The sequence below is a fragment of the Cheilinus undulatus genome, linkage group 10 (genome assembly GCF_018320785.1).
Source record: "Cheilinus undulatus linkage group 10, ASM1832078v1, whole genome shotgun sequence".
In the NCBI taxonomy this organism is placed as follows: Eukaryota; Metazoa; Chordata; class Actinopteri; order Labriformes; family Labridae; genus Cheilinus; species Cheilinus undulatus.
In genome coordinates this window covers 29,397,458-29,421,872 of record NC_054874.1, presented here as the reverse complement: position 1 = coordinate 29,421,872, position 24,415 = coordinate 29,397,458, and the positions used below count along the sequence as shown (strand labels likewise).

The 24,415-nt window shown below is 39.4% G+C and overlaps 2 protein-coding genes across 3 annotated transcripts in view; one reads left to right on the top strand and one right to left on the bottom strand.

Moving 5' to 3' along the window:
* The window catches only part of LOC121515910 (INSYN2B protein), a 43,021-nt gene extending 22,311 nt beyond the window's left edge, over nucleotides 1-20,710 (bottom strand). Inside the window, exon 1 of the mRNA XM_041796855.1 lies at nucleotides 20,562-20,710. The gene's annotated coding sequence lies outside the window, so the exon portion shown is untranslated. The remainder of the gene's footprint in view (nucleotides 1-20,561) is intronic.
* The window catches only part of LOC121515909 (dedicator of cytokinesis protein 2-like), a 247,197-nt gene that overhangs the window by 174,711 nt on the left and 48,071 nt on the right, over nucleotides 1-24,415 (top strand). The gene's annotated exons all lie outside the window — the stretch shown is intronic.

Here is a 24,415-nt window from a genome sequence, read left to right as displayed (position 1 = left end):
ACCGGTGGAAGAGAAATGGGATGTGTTGTTTGCACTAAGAAATTGCAGATGATGGTGATATTTTCAAGAAAGAAACACTGAGAAAAAAGACAGCAGGAATGAGAGAACAAAGAGAGGGAGGACTGCAGATGAGTGTGCATAAACAAAAGTGTGTGTGTGTGAGTGTGTACACTTTTGTCAAGCAGTTTGCCTTGGGATTCAGACTAAGTCAATTGAAGGTAATTTTACTGTGGCTCATTTCCAAACATTTGTCTTCTCCACCATTAGCTATTGCAGAAACCAAAGCACCTGCTGCTACACACTCTCTCTTTCTCTCTTGCCCTGACATTATACCCTATCTTTGTTTTAGGGCTTTCAAAGATTAAAAAAATTAATTGTGATAAACCTCAAAATTTTTGTAGATAATCTCGATTAATGTATCCTCTAGATACAGACCTACAGTGCTGAACAAATTTATTAGACCACCTGTCATATTTGTCTCAAAGACCATCCAGCATCATGAAGTGCTTTAATGTGGACTCTTTCATTTTCAGTGAGCTCTCCACGTCTTACCATTTTGAACAGGAATGAGGAATTTCAAACTGAATTCACCTTTTTATACCCAAATCTGAGCTGGCTCACTGGGCTTCTCTGGGAAGTCAGAAATGAATCAAGCATAACATTCAACCACTAAAACTCATTTTTCTGTTAGGAATGCAAGTAAATAACTATCATTTGACATATTAATCAAGAAATAAAAATGTACCTTACTATTTTGTTAGTTTTTTGTAAATCAGTAAATTTGGAAATTCATGGATAACAATAATAATTATATTTTAGCATTAAAAATATCATTTGGGTTAAAGAGCTTCTACGTATTGCTGTATTAACCATAGCAGAAACATAAAAAATAATTTTGGTAATTACCAATGCTGTTAATTTGGGGCAGCTGTGGCATAAACCTTACTTTGGGTGGTGGTCTAATAAATTTGTTAAGCACTGTATGTTGTAGATGGATTGAAAATTTGAACATGAACATAAAGGTACATTGTGTACTTTTTTAGCCTTGTGGCATTAAGTGGAACAAACTTGGTCAAATAGGAATGATCCTCTATAAATCTCATGCCATTGGAAAGCCTGTTTATTTCCCTTGTATATTTGTAATTACAGCACATTTGTAAGGAACATGCATTTGTGGGATAAGCAGCAGAGCTGAGTATGTGGTTTGCCCCCATGAAAAAATTTGCCAAATGTTCTCTGTCATTTAAAAGGGAAAATAAACAGGCTTTCTAATGGTGTACAATTTATTGCCAAAAAGCAATGTTACAATGAAGAAATAATTTACCAAACACAAATTTCTTTACTTTTTGTGCTTAGTTTCTCAAGAGAGTCCCCACCATGGATTCTGCCATCTTGGATTTTTGCATCTTGCATATTTCTGCAGTACCAAAAAAGGGACCAATAACAGTGAAACACTGTGTCCCAAATGCTGTTCTTCTGTACTAAATACTAAACATTTTGAGTACATAAGTGTGCATCATGCATTCAAACTGACAAGTAAAAACTTACATGCAGTATACTCCTGCCATTAAAAAATGTCCAAGATTTGGTTGTGGAATGATGGACACTTCACACAGTCAATGAATGCCATATTAAAGTATCAGATGTTGTGCTGTTAACAAGCTAGCGACTTGCAAATGTTAGCCTCCACTTACTAGTTAATGTGTTATGAGCAACAGCAGCAGATTTGCAAAAAAAAAAAAAAAAAAAGCATTTAAAGCTAAATACATTTATTTTCTTCAAGTGAATAATTTGAACATAAACTACAAGTTGCATAAATCTAATGGGTGCAAACAGACCGCTTATCCAGGGGTCGCGGGGGGCTAGATAGAACCTATCCCAGCTGTCTTTGGGCGAGAGGCGGGGTACACCCTGGACTGGTCGCTAGTCAATCACAGGGCTGAAATATAGGGACAGACAACCAGGCACAGTCACACTCATGGCGAAGTTAGAGTCACCAGTTAACCTAATGAGCTTGTTTTTGGTGGTGGGAGGGAGCCCGAGTACCCAGAGAGAATCCACACATGCACGGGGGGAACATACAAACTCCCAGAAAGGCCCTTACTGGGAAGCAAACCAGGAACCTTCTTGCTGTGAGGCAGCTAACCACTGCGCTGCTTCGCAGCCCAGTTTAAGACTTGTAACTTAAAAATAAATGTCAAGAGTCAACACTTCCTGTTGGTGCATAACGACAGTCTAGATTTAAGACAGTACCAACCTGCTGTGATCAAGTGCTCTGTAATGCATTCAGGTATACTGTAATACAGTATACTAACAGAAATATGCAATTTGAAACAAAGTGACACTTTTTATTTATTTTTTTTGAATTCCACTGATTGCCAGAAGTTAAGCGTTACGATCTCTCTAATATTCCCTATTGTGGGCACTGTACCTTTAACTACGGAAAAAGAACTTGTTATGGATTGAAACGAAAACAAGTGAACGGTGAAAATGTAAATGTTTGGCAATGCAAGGCTACGTTGACTATTGTCTTGTCGACTGAGCTGTCGATGAGTTTTTTAAAGTGAAATGAGACTGTAAGGAGCAAGAGTGGGCTCATTTTACATCATTGTGGCTGCAGCGAGACACTGCAGTGGGTTAGCCAAAGTGACCAAAGTGTGCTGAAAGGGACAATAGAACATGCAATTAATCGGGATTTAAAGGACAATTGTGCTAATAGTGGGCTTTAATCTCAACAAATTTAGTTAACTTTGACTTTCCTGCTTTGTCTGTAATATTATTGTCTTTATATGTGGTCTGTCATCCCAATTCTCGTGATTCACCCTTGACCTGCACACCATCATAAATGTCAACATCTCTGAATCATACCTCTCTCCCAAAATCATATTTGACACCACTCTCCTCTTGCTACTTACTTGTGTTTGTTATTGCACTTTTCCTCTCAACACCCACTTTTCCATCTCTGTCATACTGTCTTTCTTTGCTGTCTCTCTCCACTCCCTCTGTCTTTCTATTCAATCTAAGTCTCTCTCACCTCTGGGTGTACAAAATGAACTGGGAGGAGAAGAGGAGGTAACGCTGTCAGCTACGAGGATGAAGGGGAGGCAAGGGGATGAGGACAGAGAAGATGGCAGAACAAGGAGGCGCAAAGAAGGCAGAGGAGGGATAAGAGATGAAGGAGAGAGACTACAGGCCAGATGAAAGTGCTGCTTGGGTGCATGTTTGTCAAAGGATGAGCTGTTGAAGCTGGTTTCCTGTGTTCAAATCTCTTTAAGTGTCTGAGAGAATTTGTTAAAAAATAAAGAGAAAAGCACAGAACAGGGATGTGTGTAGACAGACTTTAAAACGTAAAAAGGAAATCTGGGAATCTGTGCACACTGGCTGCCAGTGATCAATATATACTGCGAGTGGGCTTGAGCATCTGTAATCACACACAAACACACACATAGCCTGCAACACTACAGGGAGTTTCTTGACAGGGTGCCGCTTTTTATGAAATTTGTTTATACATGCATTGACTTTAATTTACCAGTTGGTGGGTTTGGTTAGTCTCACATGGCCTTGTCTGTGTGTCTGTGTGAACATTCTTGTGTAAATTAGTGTACACCCACACCTCTGCAGCGGTAACAGAGCTCTGAATGCTCCGGCGAATCGAGTCCCCCTGTCGTTTCAAGGTGAGCCTCATTCTTCAACTGCCGATTGACGGGCGCTGCATGTGTGTGCATGTGTGTGTGTGTTTTAGTGAGACAGAGACTCACTTTACTGCTCTTTAACCACACTGTTTCTCTTATTCACTATCTATCGCCCACTTGCAGCCGCAGCAGAACAAACACAACACTTTATTGCCCCTCAGAGACAGGTTGCAAAATGCATTTGGAAGTTGTAGTACATGCTGTTCTTCTGCCATCTGGCCTTTAAGATTCCAAAAAATGTGTTTAGTCATTCCGATTTCATTGATTTTGAATTTTATGTTTCACCACCACATTATCTCTGAAAAACAGCTTACACTGGCATTAAGAGCATTAGAAGTTAAAGCTGTGGTAAGCGATTTATTTTTAGTGTTGTATGCCCACAAACAACACAACCCGTCAGGGTCTTGTTATTGAAGCAATCTAACAGAACAACACACTTCTGCAATGTCTCCCTGTGCTGCACTCTCACTTGAGAAGAACCAGCAAGGGACGATGCTCCAGCCAATGAGGAGGCTAGTTCTCGCAGCCAATCAAGGCTCAGGTCAGAGGGAGCATTCCTATTGGCCGCTGTAGTAGGTGCACTTCCGCCTCTTAGCTCAGTGAGAAGTTGAAACAATGGCGGTGTTACCGGCGATGTTTGGTCCTATGTAGAATTTGTTCATGCTGAGTTGAAGTGTTTCCTTACCTGTGATTTGGCCATTGATTTCAGTGGAAAAGTGGAATCACTCCACAAGAGCTTTGCCACCGTCAGTATTCAATTCAGCGGACATGCACATTTGTGAGGAGGTATGTGAGAAGAGGGGCAGAACTACAGAGCTCAAACAGGGAGAAGAACAGGAAGGCAGGGGGAGTAGAGTTGATTCTACACGGTTTTCTTCAAATCTTACATACTCAAGCTTTAAGTTGCAATGATCTACTGAGGTAAGTGTGAGTTGGATAAACTTCCTCTGTGACTTGAAGATTAATCGTACCAGCAGACAAGCTTTCAGACTAACCTGACCCACCAGACTGTCTCATATATCCATTGCATGAAATATAATTTACATCAATCCAGTTAATCTCCCACTGAAAGTGTTTGGGAAGGGGAGAACTTTTCAAAAAATTCTAGGAGCATGATTGGACAAATGCTCTGTCTGTCACATTCATTACATGCCAAGCAGAGCAACAATACTTAGTGCTGTCAAGAGATTAAAAAAATGAGAGATTAATTAATTCTGATCTGTAATTAACTGATGTAATTAATCTCTTTTTAAATCTCACCTAAAAAATGCTGAGAAAAGCCTGCAACTTGAGGTATTTTCATTTAAATTCAGTACATTATTGTGGCAGATAGATCAAAAGATTGGTATATAACAAAAAAGTGGCTTTATAAAGTCATTTATTGTTTTTAACAGAATTGAACAGATGCAGTCCTAGCCATTTACATTCTGCTGTATTTGAGACAAGTCCCAAGTGCTGCCTGCAACCTTTAGTTTTGACCACCAGGGGGGATATTGCTGTGTTCTTTTGTCAATCTCCAAATAATTAGAAAATAAAAATAAAATAAAACATCAGGTCCATATAAAGTACTGAAGTTAACACATCAAAAAACAGTAAGAACACTTTTCTGAGCAATACAAGTCTTGAACACTGAACCTGTTGCTTTTCCTCTGCTTTAGATAATATAAAATAAATAAAACAGTCCCATCAATCACAGTGCTGTAAGTAAGCAAATCAAAAATAACATTGTTCATCATCACAAAATAAAGTGCTGAAATAATATCAAGCAATCACTTCTAGTAGGCTACAGAGGACATAACATCTATGCTGACCTCATGCCTCTTATTTCTTCTTCTTCAGCCAGTCGCTGAGACAGACCAGCTTGGTCACATTTTCTGGGAGCAGGGCTGCCCTTTTCTTTTGCACTATGCGGCCTGCGAGGCTAAACAGTCTCTCGAGAGGTACGGAGGTTGCCGGGGAGGCCAAGTACTTGCGTGCTAGGGCTGACAGCTTTTCATAGGCTCCTGAGTGAGCATACCACTACTGCAGGGGACAGTCATCAATACCGATGCTGGGCTCTGCTCTGTAGCGCTGCAGCTCTCCAGACTCCATTACATCTTCTTCTGAGTCAGAGTCGGACCCCAGCAGGAGAGCGCTCCTCCTCTTCTTCTGAGCTGGTTCATCATCCTCTGTGGAGGGCTGGAGAGTAGCTGCTCTTCTGGGCTCTGCTGCTTGGAGCATGTTCTCCAGACTAGTCCACACCTGAATGAATGAATGGATAGAAAGACGGGTGGATGAATGATATTCATCAATACTAAGTGCAGAAGGCCATTTTATTTCATTTTTGTTTTATTTTATTTTATTTTGTGAAGCACTTAGTGTTGCATTTCTTATGTGTGAAAAGTACTATATAAATAAAGTTTGATTTGATTTGATAAATTGGAATCATTAGTCCAGCTTATCCTTATAGTCTTTACCTGTTCCGTCTTTTCTCTTGGAAGACATTTCAAATCCTTGAAACATGGATCCAGTGCTGTGGCCACCTTGAACCATGTCTCGTTGACATCAACTCACTGTGCTGCCAGGTCCCTCTGGAAGGCATTCTTGAACTTAACCACGTATGCTGGATCATCATCAGTGATGTCCATGACACGGTCCAGATGACGCAAAGCAGGCAGCACTACAGAGCAAGAGACATAGGCCTCACCACCCAGCAGCTCAGTCACATACCTGCAGAGATGGATAAGTTTGCAAAATAAACTTAGCTGGATAATTAAACTAAAGTGTAACAGATTTCCAATTTAATTGTCTTTAAAAGTAACTACCTAATGTTCATTCATTTTTGGATTACACATGCGACAGTAGTTTATTTCATTAAAATGGATAGGTGTTTATTTGGGCTTACCTGCATGGTTCAAGCAGGACCTCCAGCCTCTGCAGTTTCCCCCACTTAGCTTCGGTTGGCATGACCAATCTGTGGTTGTTCTGTTGGTCCAACATAGCCTGGACAGCCTCTTGGTTGCATAGGAGGTGTGAGACCATTGCGAGTGTCGAATTCCACCTGGTCAGTACATCTTGTATAAGTTGCTCGGCTCGCTCTTTTTTCCAAGTGCTACTTGTTGCTGGTTAAGTTCTGTGGTACTGTGGGCTTTGTTTGAAATGGCCAACATCTTGCGGCACTTGGCTAGTACACCGGCAAACCCACTGCCATCGAGGCAGACTGTGATGGTCCTTTGGAGAATGTGATTTTTGCAGGCGATGTGCTCGTATGGAAGGGCTCTCATAGCAGCAAGCGTGTTTGCTGCGCTGTCTGTACCGATGGTGGATATCTTGTTTTCAATTCCTCAGTCATTTGCCACTTTGAGGAACTGTTCGGTGCATTTATCAGCAAAGTGCCTGGTTTCTGTTTTCATGACGGTTAGTGCAAATGAATTGAGGTTCCACTCACCATCAGTAAAGTGTCCGGTCACCCCCAAATAGCTGTGGTTGCCAACTGAGGTCCAGTGATCTCAGGTTATAGCAACACAGTTCAGCGAATTCTCCACCAAAATCTCAAGTTTGTTTTTCTTTTTGCCAATGTACATCTTGCTGATTTTGGTCGTCACTGTAGTCCTGCACGATGGCTTGTATGATAGGTCATTGGACACAGTTTGCAACACCTCTGTTAACCCCTCGTCTTCCACTATGTTTATCAGCCTGCAGTACATCGCTATCCACTTGGCAAGAACATTCGTCAGCCTGTTGGTCGCAGACTTGCTCATACGCGGGGTATTCTCCTTGAGTTTAGCTAGGCGAAGAGCTTTGCTATGGCTCGCTAAAATGCTAACGTCGTCGCTGCTAACGTTAGCTGTGGCTGCACTCGTGACTGAGTGCTTTGCATTGATGTGGTAGGCTAAACTTGAGCTGCTTCGGTGGTGGGCAAACTCCTTCTTACAAAGCAGGTATATCACTCTACCTTTATCAATGGTGCTGTCGGGGCGTTTTTGAAATGTAAATTTCCCATTCATTGGACCGACAACTCTCAGATGCTCATCCATTTTCACGTCTCCTCTCTGCTACTCACCGCTCCTGACTTTGCCCTCCCAACTACAATGGGAGCCTATCAGTTTATGCTAAACAAGCCCAAACACAATGACAGCCAATGTCCACTTCAGGGTGTGACTTACCATTGTTTTCCCCCCAAAAACTCAAGCACAAGAAGCCCAACACATAAAAACAGATTAAACAATTAACGCGATAATTTGACACCATTAACAATACTACATGAAGTTGTAGGCATGTGCAGCTCCAGTAAGTAACATGAGCTCTGCAGGCAGGCCTGCTCGCAGTTAACAAATGGTTGAACCAGTGGACGAGCCTGCAGTGCAACTAAACCACACCTGTAAATACTGCAAATTCAGGCCTAGGCCAGTCAGGAGAGGAGTGAAAACATCTTTTCTGATTTTAAAACCTTTCAGTTTGGTTCTTTGCAGTTCTTCCCTAAGAAATGTTGTACAGTTCTGCTAACCTGTGCTATTGCTACATCTAAAATAAAAACGCTACACTGGTCACAATTGTCTACCAGCGTTTGGTACAACTACCACCTCCGTCTCCTCAGATGAAACTGATTGTGCTCAGACTGAGCACAATAATTTCAGATTGTAGCTTGAAGACGGATCTGCCTGATTACAGAAATAAATCTGGGCAATCCACTGGCTTTGCAAGGTTACTTTCAGATAGGTCAGCTGGTCAAATGGGCTTATTTCAGGTGAAAAGTCACGGCTTCAACTGGACGAACAAGAAAAAGGAAATAAATTACTGAGAGTGTTTCTGCAGCTCTTTAGGAATAAAAGGCAGCTGTTTTTTTTTTTTTTTTATCTTTGATACGAATAGAAATAATAAGAAGAATCTCTATTTATAGGGAACTTTTCAAAACAAAGTAACAAAGTGCTTCACAAGCAGCAAGGACAAAAAGTAGTTAAAACACAAGTAAAATCAGGCAGCAAAGTGGTTACAGGTGAAAATGATCAAAGCTTATCAAACTCAAGTAAAGTGAAGAAAGGCTCCCCAATAAAAGTCTTCTTATTTTTTATTTTTGGAAGAGATTTTAAAAATTACTGAATCAGCTAATCTGATTTCCTCAAGCAGGGAGTTGCAGAGCCTTCAGGCCCTGACTGAAAATAATCTGGCCTCTTTAGTTTTCAGCCAGGCCCCTGGGACGGATAAGAGACCTCTGCAAGGGGATCTGTAAATCCCAATTAGTGAACCTTAGTTTGAAAAAATCCTGCAAATTGATGTCCTTGAAAAAACTAAATAAAAGCCTGTTTTTGACCTAAGAAAGTCAACTAGATAATGTGTGTTGCATTTTTTTTGTGTTGTATACTTGCATTTGAGTTAATATCCTTTGTAATTAACACATGATAAGTTAAGTAAGATGTACAAATGACCAAGTGAAGAGTACAAGTAATACCCATTTCATATATCAAGTAAAATCAGCTACATGCATATTTCTTTGAACTAACTTGTTTAAGTTGGATTTACGTAGTAGCTATGACCTGTTATCAAACTTCCCTTAGTTGTTTGAATCTGGAACAGAAATTTTAGTCACTCATGGTGCAAAAGTGTAAACTGCCGAAAAAATTCTGGGAAGGCTCTGCTTATTAAGAGATGACTTTCAAATAATTTGAGCCAAACAAAAACAATACTTAAACTGATAGAGTACTAAAACTAAAAGTGTGTTCTGTCGACTGTGAGAAACAGGGCTGATGTGGCTGTTTTGGTTATTTATCTCATTTCAACTTTTTTCTAACAGTCCCTCACTTGTCAGTCTTACAGCGAGTAATAATGATTGAAAAATGCATTCTGAACCAGGATGAGCTCTTTCATTATGCTCAACCCCTCATACATAATGTGGACATGGGTACTACAATCAGGACAAAGATATTCTTGGAAATCACTGCAGATTAATGGATGATTGTTGAACAATTTAATTAAAATGACAAAAACTACTCAGCTTGAGTACTGGTTGCCTAAAACTTAAAGTGTGTTTTATCAACTGTGAAAAATAGAGCTGAAATGACTCAAAGATTATCAATTACAACTCTCCAAGGTTGGGTACAAAAAAATTTCCATATGCAAAGGTCCATTATATAATTTAATCTGACCTTTAAAACAATTCAACACAGTTCATTAAAAGTAAATATTAAATAGAACATGTATCCTACAAAATAATACTCAAAAATTATAAGTTACAATTGCACAAAATTAAAAATAAGTCAGATAAAATCTAATACGTTTACTAAATTCAACTTTTTTTGTCAATTGAGTTTGCACAACTTGGTCTATTTAATTATTTTTGGGGTTTACAGTGCACATGTGGGCAAAGATAACGCATTATCTTAGGATTTACACAGTATTACAAAACTGCAGACTTCTTACAATCAGACCAAATCCACAATTCTATGCCCTGTAATACCTTGACCTTACCTTTTAATTTCAAAAACATCAATAGAGCTGCACAAATGTTGAAATCAAAGGCATTCTGTGTTGTCCCCTATTCAGTTTACAGAGCAGACTGTAAACAGACTTTGCTCAAGCACATGTTCAAATGGCTCAGACTGTTGATGTCTTCTTTTCCTGCTTGTTTAAGTGTTGCTTTGGTGTAGTTACCGCCATCTACTGGTCAGGGGTGTAAATCGGCAAACTGGCAGCCAAGCCCTTAGATATTATGAAACGGTTAAGTGGTTTCCTCTACCCTACATCTTAATGGCACTTAATAATAATAAGTGCATGTATGTGATTATTAAGTATAGTTAATTTATGTGAGTCTGGATAGCTATCAGGATTTACAGTGTAGTACATGCTGGCTCATACAGGGTTAAAAGGTCTAAAATGTAGGCTGAAGCTAGGCCATGGAGAGCTTTAAAAGTGATCAGTAAAATCATAAAATCCTTTCTAAAACATACTGGGAGCCAGTTTAGAGAGGATAGTAGGAGTAATACAATCAGATCTCCTAGTGTTGGGTAAAAATCTGATTGCTGAGTTCTGAACCAATTGCAGATGGTTTCTACCTTTTTGGCTCAGGTAGGTAAAAAGGGTTGAAAAAAGTGACCCAGCAAATGGCAGGACTTTTTTTCTAATGTGCTGGGGCCTAATGACAAGGATGACAAGGATGTAATGTTTTATCCTCCCTTAATAGCAGGAAGTCCTAAGGCATCCAGTCCTTTGCATTTACGTACAATACAGATTCTATGGGTAGTCTGCTGATTCTAGTCTGATGGATTTACTGAGGTGTACATCTGAGTGTCATCTGCATAGAAGTGGAACAAACACCATGTCATTCAATAATGTGCCCCAGGGTCAGCATGTACAAGGAGAATAAAATTGGCCCCACATCTGACTCCTAAAGCTCACCATACATAATGGTGGTAAAATAAAGATACATTTTTTGCAGTAACTGTGTGAGAAACAGTGGATACTGTCAGAGACAGGGATGAGAGATTTGGGGAGAGACATGTGGGAAAGACGCCAGAAGTCGGACTTGAACCTGCCCCCCCAGTACATTGGCTGTGACCTAACCGCTTGGCCATCTGCACACCCTGTCTTCACCTTTTTAGCATTTCCATGTTATACCGTATTACACTTGAGACAGAAGGAAGCATTTCGTAATGATCCTCAGCCGTCTGCAGAAGGGTTTGTTGTGTTTTTTAATTGGGCTGAACTGTTTTTTTCAGGGACAGTGCACTTTAATAAGCACTCCAACTGGAGAGCCACAAGCCAAAACAGCTAATGCACATATTATAATAGTAAGCATCTCAGCCAACCTTAAATAATCCTCTGGAGTATTGTTTAAGGAAGACTGTGTCACTGTGTCAAGCCCCTGTCATTGTACAGGATTCAAGAGTTTCTCAAAGTTAGCTATAGTAAAAACTATAGAAGCTGTAGTTCTCCAAGAACTCAGCGATAGAAACAGGCTGTTTTAAATTGGTGGTTGCCAAAGTTTTTCAGCCATTTAAAGTAATTCTTTGGCATGGCAGCTCAGGACTGCCGATGGCTAATTTAATCTGATTTTATTAAAGTAGTTGAGCTGGCTGGCTTAGGTTCAGTCCTCTCAGACTGTGTTAGAGCTGAAATGTACGTGTGTACCTCATCAGATCTTTTCAGTGCTTACTCTATTAATCACTTATTTCTGCTGCTGTCAGGCACAGACCCGGCATCATGTAAACATTTATTATTATCTATGTTACAATGGCTGTGTAGTCTGTAGAAAGAGTTATCTGCACACAAATGGAGGCACTGATTGCAGTGAACAGGATTTTGTTAACAGAATCATTCTGGTTTCCGTTGTGGTGCTTTTGTCTCCTGTCTAGTACTGAATAATATGGTCTGTGCAGATCTGGTTGCAAAAGCACAGAAAGTGTTTCTGAGCTGGAAAACCCCTTGGCTAAACTCTGACAACAAATTAGATTTCAAACAATCTCTTTAAACAGACATCTGCATATAAATGTGGATAACAACAGTCACACTGCAAACAATGGCATCCATAGAGAGGGAAGTTTTTGCTCCGTAAACGTTTGTAAGCTAGCCAGATACAAATATCTCTGTAGCATGCTCTGATATTAGTAGCAGTAAAACCTGCTAATGTTTGACGGTTTTCCCTTTTCTGCTGTTTGATAAGTTTAAAAATTAAAAATGAGAAATAATACAGTGTTCAAGGCTCAGCCCTTTGAACTCTGCTCTACAGGACCTTGCGTACTTTGTGTCCTTTAGAAATTCACATCCCCTTCACATGTTTTTTTCTCTGCCTTGATAATTCAGCTTTGGTCTGAAGATGAATCAGGATCAAGGTTTTGAGATTGTCATTTGTTGTATTTCTTGGGGCTCAAAGTTTTACAGAAAATGAGACATAATGGTTTGGGTTTCAGCAAGAGACACTCAAAGCTGAAGATCTGGTCTTCCAGACAAACTCCTTTGAGTTTTTTTTTACTTAACCATGTTCAAAAGTCTGTGTTCACCACTGGATGCAGTAATATAAAAGTAAGGGCATTATTTTTGCCAGATTTGTCAGAATACTAGATTTTGATACCATTCAAGTAGAAAAGGAATGATATTGAAACCTGTTACCATTGCTAAAAAAATATAGGCACCTAATTATGGTTGATCTCCTGCTTTTAATCATTAAACTATAAAGGCGAACTACTGCAACATGCCTTAACTGCAACAACAATAGCTGTGCATTTGTGCAGTTTAGACAGTGCTTTCTATATTTATCTTTTTTCCCTTTAAATTCCCTTTCTTTTTGATTCAATTAATCATTAACGTTAATGAGGTTTCATAGATTTTTTTTTTTTGGCTTTTATGCTGTTATTCAGATACGACAGTTGAGAGTCAAACTGGGGGGAGAGAGAGTGGGGGAAAGAAGCCACAGGCTGGATCAGCACCTGGGCCACCCACTCTGAGGACAACAGACTCAAGTCTACCAGTGCCCCAAGTTTTAATTTCAACTAGAGATGATTTTTCCATTTGACCCTTGAGACAAATGGGTTTATTTTAGCTAGATCTCCCACAGGAACCTTGCAAAACTGATTGATTAACCAGATTCAACATCTGCCATCAGGTGCATCCATCTTGCAAAGCTTCAATCTGAAACAGCTGAGGAGAACATGGCGGTAGCTGGGTGGGGGTGGGGGGTAGTTGTACTGCAAGCTGGTAAACAATGGCGACCAGTGTAACAATTAGCTTGGATATGATTGATGTTTACCAAAACTGTAAAGCATTTCTTTATTAAAAGAAGAGCAAAGAACCACACTACACTGCTTACCTTTGCTTAAGGAAATTTTGTCAAACTGGACCTAGGAGAGTTGTAATTAGTGATCCCTTAGACATATCAGCTCTATTTTTCCACAGTTGATAAAAACACTTTTAATTTTCAGTAAACAGTTCTAGATAACTTATATTTTTTGCAAAGTCTTCAAATTATTTGACATTCATCTTTTAGTTTACAGAGTGATCCCAGGCTGCCTTTAAACATTTTTGCACCATGAGTGAAGTTATCAACTCAGAGAACTCAGGCTGGTGTGCTGTATACAGCAGAAAGGCACTACCTGATGTCATGTGCACCTGTCAGTCATTGCCACTTTCAGACACATAACTTGACCTACTACCAGTGTCTCATTGTTTGAATTTAAGATAGGCGATATGTTTATTACAAAGCCTCTAAAGTTACTTAAACTCAAGTGCAAGAACACAAAACTAGAAAAGCTTTTGTAAATGCCACACACAATAGTCAGTTTACTTTACTGAAGCCAAAAAGTTATTTTCAGTTTTTTTTTTAAAGCAATCTGCATGTTTTTTTTAAGTTAGATGTACTAATTGGGGTTTTCAGTGTAGCTTTCTTTGGCAGAAAATGTGCTTTTGCTCTTCTTCCGTCCAGCCTCAGCACAAGTTTTGATTACACTGATAAAGAAAATATGCCAGAGTTGTATTAACAATTTTTTTTGTTAATAAACAAAAAAATAACACTAATACTAAGGGAGCAGATTAAACCAAACAAGTCATTGTTTAAATTTCTTATTTTTCCCAACTTGTAAAATCATCTTAGTTTTATAGGGTAAATTAAACAAAAACTAGATTTTTTTTTTCCAAATAATTTCTGTATTCATCCCACTGGAGAAATTCATGCATATTTGAGTGTACAAATTAAAGATGCATCTAAATGCACTTTTTCCACTTTCTTGATTTCATCTCATAACTGTGATTATCAAAGAATGCTTCAATGTCCAAAATATCAGAGTGAAGCAGACATTCAAACTTATTGTCAGTAAGAGTTCACTTCACTCATGCTGCAAAGTTGAACATCAGGTAATCAGGAGACATCTAAGCTCACCTGAGCACATTTAAACACATATAAACACTCTGCCCAAGGGCATCATGGGAAAATTATGCCACCATATCCCCGTTTTGAAATCCATCAATCTTATCCACCATCACTGCCATATCTTCAGTCAACAATTCAGCTGTTTGTGATTGTTTGAAAAGCTCTTTATCATTAAATTAGGAGTACCCACAATGCACCACAGGGGACACTGATAATTAATGGGTAAATATTTTGTTTTTTGAAACAGAATGGAACAAAGTAAAGATGACAAGATCAGGTTTTGTAGATTAATTCAGGAAGATTGGCTTTCATTATGCAAATTATTGTTGTTGTTAAGGAAAAGATTCACAGTGTCTTTTTTAACTGACTTTAAAACCAAATATATTCATGTAAAGCTAGAAAGTTGTATCTTTGATATCACAGACTGAATTAAGTTGAATATACTTCTGCTCAGATTTGTTTTATTATGCATCAGCATGAGTTTGTTTCTCCAACTAGCTCCACGAATAAATGACAACAATACTGTGTCGAGTTTCGTTGCTGGAGCTGTGCATGCCTGCTGCGTCATCTACCTTGTTGCTCTGATTGGCCAGTAATGAACGAGATGGACAGAATAATCGTCCAGTCACCCTCTTAGATTTTTTTTTTTAAAGGTTCTGCCCTTCCCAAACACAGGCTTTGTCTGGCATCCATCTGGGCTCAGACATATCCTATGCAGTGGATATATGCAACAGTCTACCTGGCATGTCAGGTTACTCCCACAGAGGAATCCTCAGATTAAGATGTCACTAAAATGATTTTGAAGATACTGTAATTCTTTTTAGTTCAACTTTTCATACATTAATATGGTCAACAAACCACATTTGTCATACATGCAAGAATTCTGCTTGAGACTATTTTCCTCTGCATTCTGCCTTCACTGAAACAGCTGAAGGCAGACAGCAGAGGTTGTGAAGAGAGAAGGGAGGTTGTATTGCAGCAAACAGGCACTGAGATAAGGACTCAGCCCTAATGGCATGTGCTCTACCTGGAGAGCTACCAAACAACTGATAACTTTATCTTCAGGGGAATCCATTTGGCTTTTATTTGTCCACTTCAGAATATGTATAGGAAGCTATCACTCTCATTTGAAGCTCCAGAACACCTCCAGATGAAATAATGAGGACATGCTGTAACAATACTAAGGCTTACCTCTATAAATACAGCCCGAAAGGTAACATTTTGTAAAAATTGAGATCATTTTTGGCTCTCATAATTTTTTTAAGAGGATAAATAATAAAGGACCTTTAAGGAAAAGAAAAACACTGCTTAGTTTCCAGGAGGATGTTCATCTATATCCAGTTAGGTACCAAAGCAAAGAACTGACATTTCTCCCAGTTTAGTTAGTTTGTTTTGAAGGCCAGATGATTGTGTGTTAGTTGAGCAGCAGACCATGGAACCAAAAGAGAAACTGAATATTTATGAGATGTTTGCCACCAAATATTTGATAATCAGAGATAAAGAGGATAAATGGGAACTCAGATCATGCAATCCAACACAGAAGATAACTTTGCAGCCTCCCTAAAAGGGACTGATTCCTCTAGGTTTTGAATTTTAACCCTCCCTCCCATCCTCATTTATCCTTTTATTCCTCTCACCTCATCGTTTACCCATAAATTTCACCCGTCCCTGTCCTCTCCTACTTCCGTCTATTCTCCTCTATCACCCCATCTCTCTCCTCTGCGCCATATCATTCATTCTGTCCTCATGTCCCATCCAATCTCTCCATCATTAACCCACAATCTATCTCTCCTCCTCTCATCTCTCCATCCTGCTGCCCCCGCCACCCTGTCTGCCTCTCCCCTCATCCATCTTCCTGCCCTTCTGACTCTTAAGTCCTTTTTTGTTTCACACCATCTCATCTTCTTCTCATCGCTTGTTTGTGGCTTGCTGGTTAGCCAAGTGGTTCAAGTGTCGGTGACTCACAGACTTACACACACTGGCAGACACACACACTTCTTTTGACTTTGTCTCGCCGTCAATCTTCCCTAACCTTTATTTCTCTTCCTCTCCATCATCTGTCACTCTCAGGAGAAAAGGGGTGTAATTAGAGTCAGAGGCGTATAATGTCTCAACCTATTGATTAGGTTTTCTTAGACTGTAATTTGCATTTAACCATTTAATTTATCCTTCTGTGCAGCACCTGTTTCCAGCATAAACACTGCTCTCTTTGGTGGCATGCTTTAGTATTAGACATGAAAACAACTTCATTTTGCATTTAGTCCTGAAAGGTTACATAAATAATTATTTTTTGTTTCACTCTGCTGGCCCTAAAAAACCAGTGAAGAAAAGAGCCAATAAGTTAAATCTACAGTAGGAGAGTAAATCAACATGATAATAAAGCCGTATTCATGCGCTCATGAAGAAATCTTTAGAGCAGACTTTCCCAAACTTAAATATCACAGCCCAGTTTGATACATCAAACTACTCTGGGGTCAGCAAAACCCTCATACACTCAAAAAATAATAATAATAATTTGACACATCTATGCAATGCAATTTATTTGAGTTTGTCCAACTCACTTTTTAAAAACATATCTTATATGGAAAGGTAAGGTTATCAAAACTCAAAAAGAGGTAGTCTAATTTGTTTCACAGAAACAAGAAGATTTAATGTAAATTCAGCTTAATAGAGGAACTTCAGATCAGCGTAACATTTTCAAGCTGACCAGGATCAATTATGTTAGGTTCTACACACTTATAAAACAAAACTCGAGGCTGTGTTTCCCTTTTGTTCTTTCACCAGATCATAAGTTTTCAAACAGTGTGCATTGCAGTGAGCTGTTGTCCTCTCATATAATGAAGGGACAGAGATTTAGGACATCAGCTTCAGTAAAGTCAGTGGATAGCTTCACTCATGGTGCAAAAGTGTCTAACCTCACAAACGACAACAATCCAAACGAAACATGAGCTAAGAAATCCACAATGGTGATCACTTTACAACAGCAGCGTATAAAACCTGATGATGGGAAAACTGTGTCCACTTATTCTCCAACATGCTTCAATATTTTACCACAACTGTTTAACACAACTATATTTGAACACTGTTTGACACAAATAGATTAAGTTCATCCAACATATGAGGTATGGCTATTAAATAATGAGACTGTGCTTATGAGGATAAAACCACAAAGTGTTCTATATTGGGTAATCAAGCACAACTGCCGTAAGTTTCCAATATGTGATGTCTTTAGTTCACCCCTGCTACTGATTGAAGTGCACATGTTTTTGCTAAGGTGTAGAATAATCGTTAGCTTAAAAGTTGAGCAACACGTTAACTTGAATTTTTGGATAAATGGAGCAAAACAGCAGACAAATCTTTTGGTATATTAACTGAGGTGTATGGGGAACACTGCATGTCACATGCATGTCTGTTTGAATAGCACAAAAGATTTAGTGAAGGAAGAGAGGATGTTCAAGACTATCAATGTTCTGGGCACCCATGCACATTGAAAACTTCTGGAAACATTCAACAAATTAAAGCGTTTGAAATGATTGATGACTCAGTATAAGAACGACAGAAATGGCCTCCATTGATAAAAAGAAAAGAAGTTCAGCATGAAAATTTAAACTTGACCAAAGTGTGTGCTGAAGTTGTCCAAAAACTTCTGACTCCTGGTCAAAATGAAAAACACCAGCAAATGTGTGGAGGCATTTTGGATCAAACTGAAGGAAACCCAGTTTTTTTTAGGAGTGATCACGTGATGAAATTTGGATCTTCCAATACGATCCTAAGACAAAACGACAGTCAATGCGTTGGAAAAACTCCATCGTCACCAAAGACAAGAAAACACAACAAGCAAGTCCAAATTAGAGGTCATGTTGATTGTTTTCTTTGATATTAAGGGTGTAATTTTGGAGAAGTGGGTTCCAGAAAGGTCAATGGTTAATCAACAAAATTACAAACAGGTTCTAAAAAACTATGAGGAAAAAGTCAGAAAAAAGAGACCACAGCCGAGGAAAAATGGTTTCACTCTTAATCAAAGATCGCGCCAGCTCACACTGAACTCTCGGTAGAGCCGTAAAAACAAATCACAGTGTTTGATCCCTGTTCACCTGATCTAGCACTGTGGAACTTTTTCCCTTTTTTCTAAGATCAAATCTGTGCTCAAAGGAACACGTTTGGATGCAGCGGTGTGTTGATGCAGCGGTGTGTTGATGCAGAAAGGTTTCATCTTGCAAACATTATTGAAAAAGGTCAAAAAGGAGAAAGGCCTGAATCTGTTCTCTTAAGTGTACAGCCATAACATGAGACTCAAAGTAGAGCATTTACCTCCATTTTCAGTGTGAATGCTTACTTTCAGAGACATTAATATTAAAAGGATAGTGTTTGCTTTGTCACAAAGTAAAATTAATGAGCTATCCTGTTTGTATTGCTTCGATCAGACATCTGCAAAGTCACCTACATAATTTTTTCTTATAGTCATCTATTTTAAACTCCACAAACTCTTTACTAGTAATATTTATGTCTCAGAAGGCACTGAAATATGCTTATTATGGGGAAGCAAGTGGTGTAGTAGAGTGTCACCAGATATTTTCACACCAGGTAATCTATGACACTGGTTCTGTACATCAGGCAAATAGATGATAAAAAGCTGACATGTGCGTTAAATCTTCAGGCTGTGTTTCATTTGTTCCGGGACTGTTTATTGTAAATGAAGTTGCATGCAGTATCTCTAGGGCTCACACTTTGGGAAGCTCTGCTTTAGAGATTTGATTAGTTCTGAGGGGAAAATTTCTAAGAGCATACGTTGGTGGTGCATCATTCTTTCAACCATGGATGAATACAGCAAAATGCACTTACTGTAGCAATCAATATGCTGATGCATCACCAAACCACAGATATGCTACTCTCACATACAAGCTGTTTACCTTTATTTCATAGTTTGACACAGATATGCTTCCATTGCTTTATAGGTCAAATATTTTTCCTTTATTTTTAAAGCAAACTTTGTTAAAGTTGTTCTCCAGTGTATTTTTTTTGTTTCTTTTTTAAAACAGTTTAACATCAACTACATTACAATTAAAATTGGTATTCTTTTTCTAGGGTTAGTGTTTGACTTGTTGATGTGTCTAACCGGGGCAGTAACTGTTCTTTACTGATGAGGTTATATAAATATTAAATGGATGGACTGTATGTATTCCGTCTCATTTGTAGATCCCTGCAGTTTGCTTGTTCTCCCTCTCTATGTCTCACATGCACGCACTCGCATACATACACAGCTGCCCAGGGGCAGCATTAGTGTATAAGAGAAGGGTTATTGCAATATAATCCCATATTAAGGCTTCACGAGCTGTTCTGATGATTGGTTCAGAGGCTTTTAATAGCGGCCGCGCAAAACACCCAGGCACACATACATATGCACACTTACACACATGCATGAACTGTGAGAAGCATTTCAAATTCTTTTAAATGCAGAAGTTGTAAAATAGTGTTGGTGTGATAAAAATCTGTACAAATAAGCATGACACACATAAACAGCCTTCACAAACAGATGCAATCATATGCATCAAATCCCACAGTGACAGATGGATAGGATTACTCACCTGCTACACAAACACACATGTAACCACACACAGTTTTGCTGTGACCACACTACTTCTCTACGCAAAATAGAGTTGCAGTAAAAAGCCTTCTTGTAGTAAAAATGTAAACAAAACTACAGAGTTTGAATAAAACAAGATGTTCAGAATAAGCCTCAAAGTGTCAGGGTTTTGTTTGTTTGAGGTGGTTAAAGAGGTTAAAACCTCTGGATTTTGTCCACCAGTCCAGTTGGCTCACCAGTGCTTCATCCATACAGTCACAAAACCTTTAGTCAAATCCTTCCCAGCATCTTAAATCTTACATGAGCTGCTTTGAAATAAAGTACAGGCTGCTGGCTGTAAGACTGGAGAAAACCCACCGAGGATCAGAACAGAGTATTTTCACCAAAAAGGAGAAATTACAAGCTTTCTGAAATACACATATTGACTTCTACAGCTTTCTCAGTCACTCACCTGTTTTTGTCCTTCTCTTTGGTCTGCATGCTTCTCCTTTCCCCCTTGTTCTCTGTGTCCCCCCTTGTCTCCGATAGCCCTTTAGTCCTGTGTAGCGCTCTTCTCACACTCTTTACTGCTCTCTCTATCTCTCTCTCTCTGTCTCGTTCTGTTGCTGCTGATCCTCACATGCTTGCAGAGCAGACTGATCCTCCCTCCTCTCTCTCACTCGCTCGCTCTCTCGCTCTCTCTCTCTCTCTCTCTCTCTCTCTCTTTCTCTCTCTCTATGCCCCCTCCCTCTCTTATTGCTTCATCTCGGTTTCATTTCTTTCGAACCTGCTGCAGTTGTTTTTCTTTCTAGCTCAGATACCATCACTCTTTCATAAATTTTTACGTCTCTCTTATTTATTTTAGCTGCTTTCTTCATTCGTGTCTCTTTGTTGGTTCATCTCATGCCCTGCCCTGATTTTTGCCTCTGTTTGTGTATGTGTGGCTGCATTGACCCTGGCATGGCTGTAGACCCAGAGAAACTTTGGCAGCGTACAAGTGTCTGCTCCTGGGAGCAGGGCCAGGACACAAACAAACACATGCACACTCCCACACGCAAACACACACTCGTTCATTTTATTTATATCTTTGCTTTACTGTGTGAACTGCGTCTGCTTTTCCCTCTCTCCCTCTCTCTCTCTCTCTCTCTCTCTCTCTTGCTCTGTTGCTTTATCCCCCCTCTTTGAGCTGTTTCGTCACCTGTCCTCTTTCTTCCCTGCCCCACTTTAGCCTCCCACCATGCCACTCTCTTCTCTTTCTTTATCCCCATCTCTCCCATCCCCCCCCCCCCCCCTTCTTTGACTGTCCCACCTCCTGCCAGACTCCTCTTATCTTATTTTCTTTTCTTTCTATGCATTTGCTCACACCAGCTGAGAATGGCACTGCTCTCTTTTGTCTTTAGGACAAAGCACACAAAACACAAGATAATGGAAGAGAAATTGAGATTAAACACTCTGTGACATCAGGTTGTAATTATGCTCAATTATAGGCACTTTTTGTTTGGTGCACAGGGGGAAGTGTGCTTGCAAATTAATTTCCTCATCTGCCATGCATCAGAAAGAATATTTTACTATTGTTTGCAGTAGGAATGCATACAATTAGCTGGCTAAACTGTTGAATATGTATCCCTTTGTCATCTGTGCAAGTCAGTTAAATTGATTATTAACATCTTTTTATCATTTCAGACCCACCATCAACTCCTCAATGACAAATTGCAACCTAAATTTTTTTGACCAGTCAGATTTATTTCATGAAAAACCTACAGTTTGGACCTCAAACAGTACACACAAATGTGACGGATCATATGCCGCAGGTACATGAGCAGTTTTTTACAATTTGATTAAATCTATTCTAATCAGAGATTCAAGCCTCTCTTTTTTACATGGAGGCTAAAACATGCATACACAATAAACAAGCTGTTTATCTTTGCTGTTTAACATGCGCAGTATCATCCCACTGGTCAATTCTACTGAAAATTTGCCATAGAAGCAGAAATTCTTACTCTGCGCCATCACTTTACACTGTCAGAAAAATGAGTGCATTTTTACAACTCCACCCTGTGCAAAAAATTTTGGATTGTTCTACACTCTCGTGTTTGTACCTATTTATAGCTATTCAAATAAGGCATTTATTCTTGATTACAAGTAGTCCATGTAAACACAGCCGTAGAGACAGGAAAAAACAAGCATGTTAAAAAGAATTTCGTTGACTTTTTGACACAATTTTGTGTCCAGGAATACATTTGCAACCCACTGAAAAGGGCTCCATGACCTACTTGGAGCTCTGACCCACCAATTAAGAACAAATTGGCCGTTCATAATGCCTACAGCCTTGATGCCAAAATGCTCTTTTATCCAATATAAACAACCGCTAACAGCTACAGCATTGATAGCATGTCTTAGGAGCAGCACAGTTTAAGCACTATTTTGATCTAGAAAATGGTGATAAAGTTGTCCAGAGGCTGTCAGGTTATACTCGCATATAAGCATTGGGTCATTGAGGATTGAAGGCTTGTGATGCTAGCACCGCTACATTAGCCACTTTCTGCAAACAAAAATTGCATTATAACAGTATGTTGTTTTACCATTGCAGTGTAAAGTTGATTTACAGAACGTATTTACTTGAAATAAGACTGTTGGGCCAAATGCAGTTATACCCACCAGCTCAGAAGGCAGGATGGATCCATGCTTTCTTGTTGTTACCGCAAAATTCTGGCCCTACTGTCTGAATGTCACAGATGAAATTGAGACTCATCAGACCAGACAAGTTTTTTCCAATTTTCTATTGTCCTATTTTGGTGAGCCTGTATCCCAAGGAGTGGCACCTCATGTAGTCTTCTGATGCTGTAGCCCATCTGCTTCAAGGTTCGATGTGTTTTGCATTCAGAGATGATATTCTGCATACCTTGGTTGTAACATTTGGTTATTTGAGTTACCCTTACCTTTCTATCATCTAGAACCAGTCTGCCAATTCTCTTCTGACCTCTGACATAAAAAAAAAGTCCACAAATCTGCTGTCTACTGGATATTTTCCCATTCTCAGACCATTCTCTGTAAACCCTAGAGATGGCTCCATGCATGAAAATCCCAGATTATCAGTTTCTGAAATACTTAGACCAGCCCGTTTGGCACCAACAACCATGCCATGTTCAAAATCACTTAAATCCCCTTTCTTTCCCATTCTGATGCTCAGTTTCAACTTCAGCAAGTCATCTTGACCACATCTACATGCCTAAATGCATTGAGATGCTGCAGTGTGATTGGCTGATTAGCTACTTAAGTTTACAAGCAATTGAACAGGTGTACCTAATAAAGTGGCTGGTGAGTGTATATTTTGTGTTTAATCAGATAGGAAAATATACACTTTGGAATATCACTTGTTTGCTGGCAATTAAGAGATTTTTTTAAAACTAAAATGGGTGGAATTCAATTAAAGCACAGCTGAAGTTAACTTTAGCAGTTGTGAAATAATATACAGTAATGAAGCAGATGTTCTTCAAACATGCTACAGCTGTTTGTGTTCAGTATTCAAGATCTTATGTAACTGCATCCTGAGTTATGACCGTCAGATTGAGCGCGTGGACGAAGAATTTATGTATGTGTCTGTGCTCCCTAAGTAGTCCCTTGCTGCAGCGTCCGATGAAATGTCCCTCCTGACCCCTCCCCCTTCTTAAAATAACCAATGATGTATGCGCCAAGCAAAGTGGTTGACTCACCTTGCGTTGTGTTTCAATTGACCTCTGGTGGAACAAGCTCTGAAGTGTGTGTGAATGTCTGTGTGACCGTGTGAATTTGTGAGTGCACATTACATAAGCAGCCATGCTGAAGTCAGTGCAGCGCATGGAGCCTGCAAAAGTAACGTGTGCACCCAAACATGCAAGGCTTACAAAAAAAACAGAGAGCTGCACTGAAGCTATAGCATCTCGGGGATTTATTTCACAGGGAAGGGTGAAGGAGAAACCTTTCTATCTTCCCTTCTCCTTTTTTTCCTTTTCTCCACTTAAAATACATCACCCCCTGACCTCTCCTCCTTACACTGTGTCTTCTTTGCTCATTGGTATCTGCTGATTGTGCTACATTGTACCTGTCAGAGAAATAGAAGCCCGAGAACACACTGATCTGTTTCTGAATATGTTCACACACTCACTGGCATGCAAATGCATAAGCACTCATGTTACCAGCTTCTCCCCCTTTCTTTCTCTGCCTCAGACAAACATTACAGCTACAACACAACAACAACTCTAATTACACTTCCACACAATCCATCTCCCTCCATCAACTCTCCTGGCCCCCAAGTGTCAGAAAAATGCCTGTAATTGAGCGTGTGTG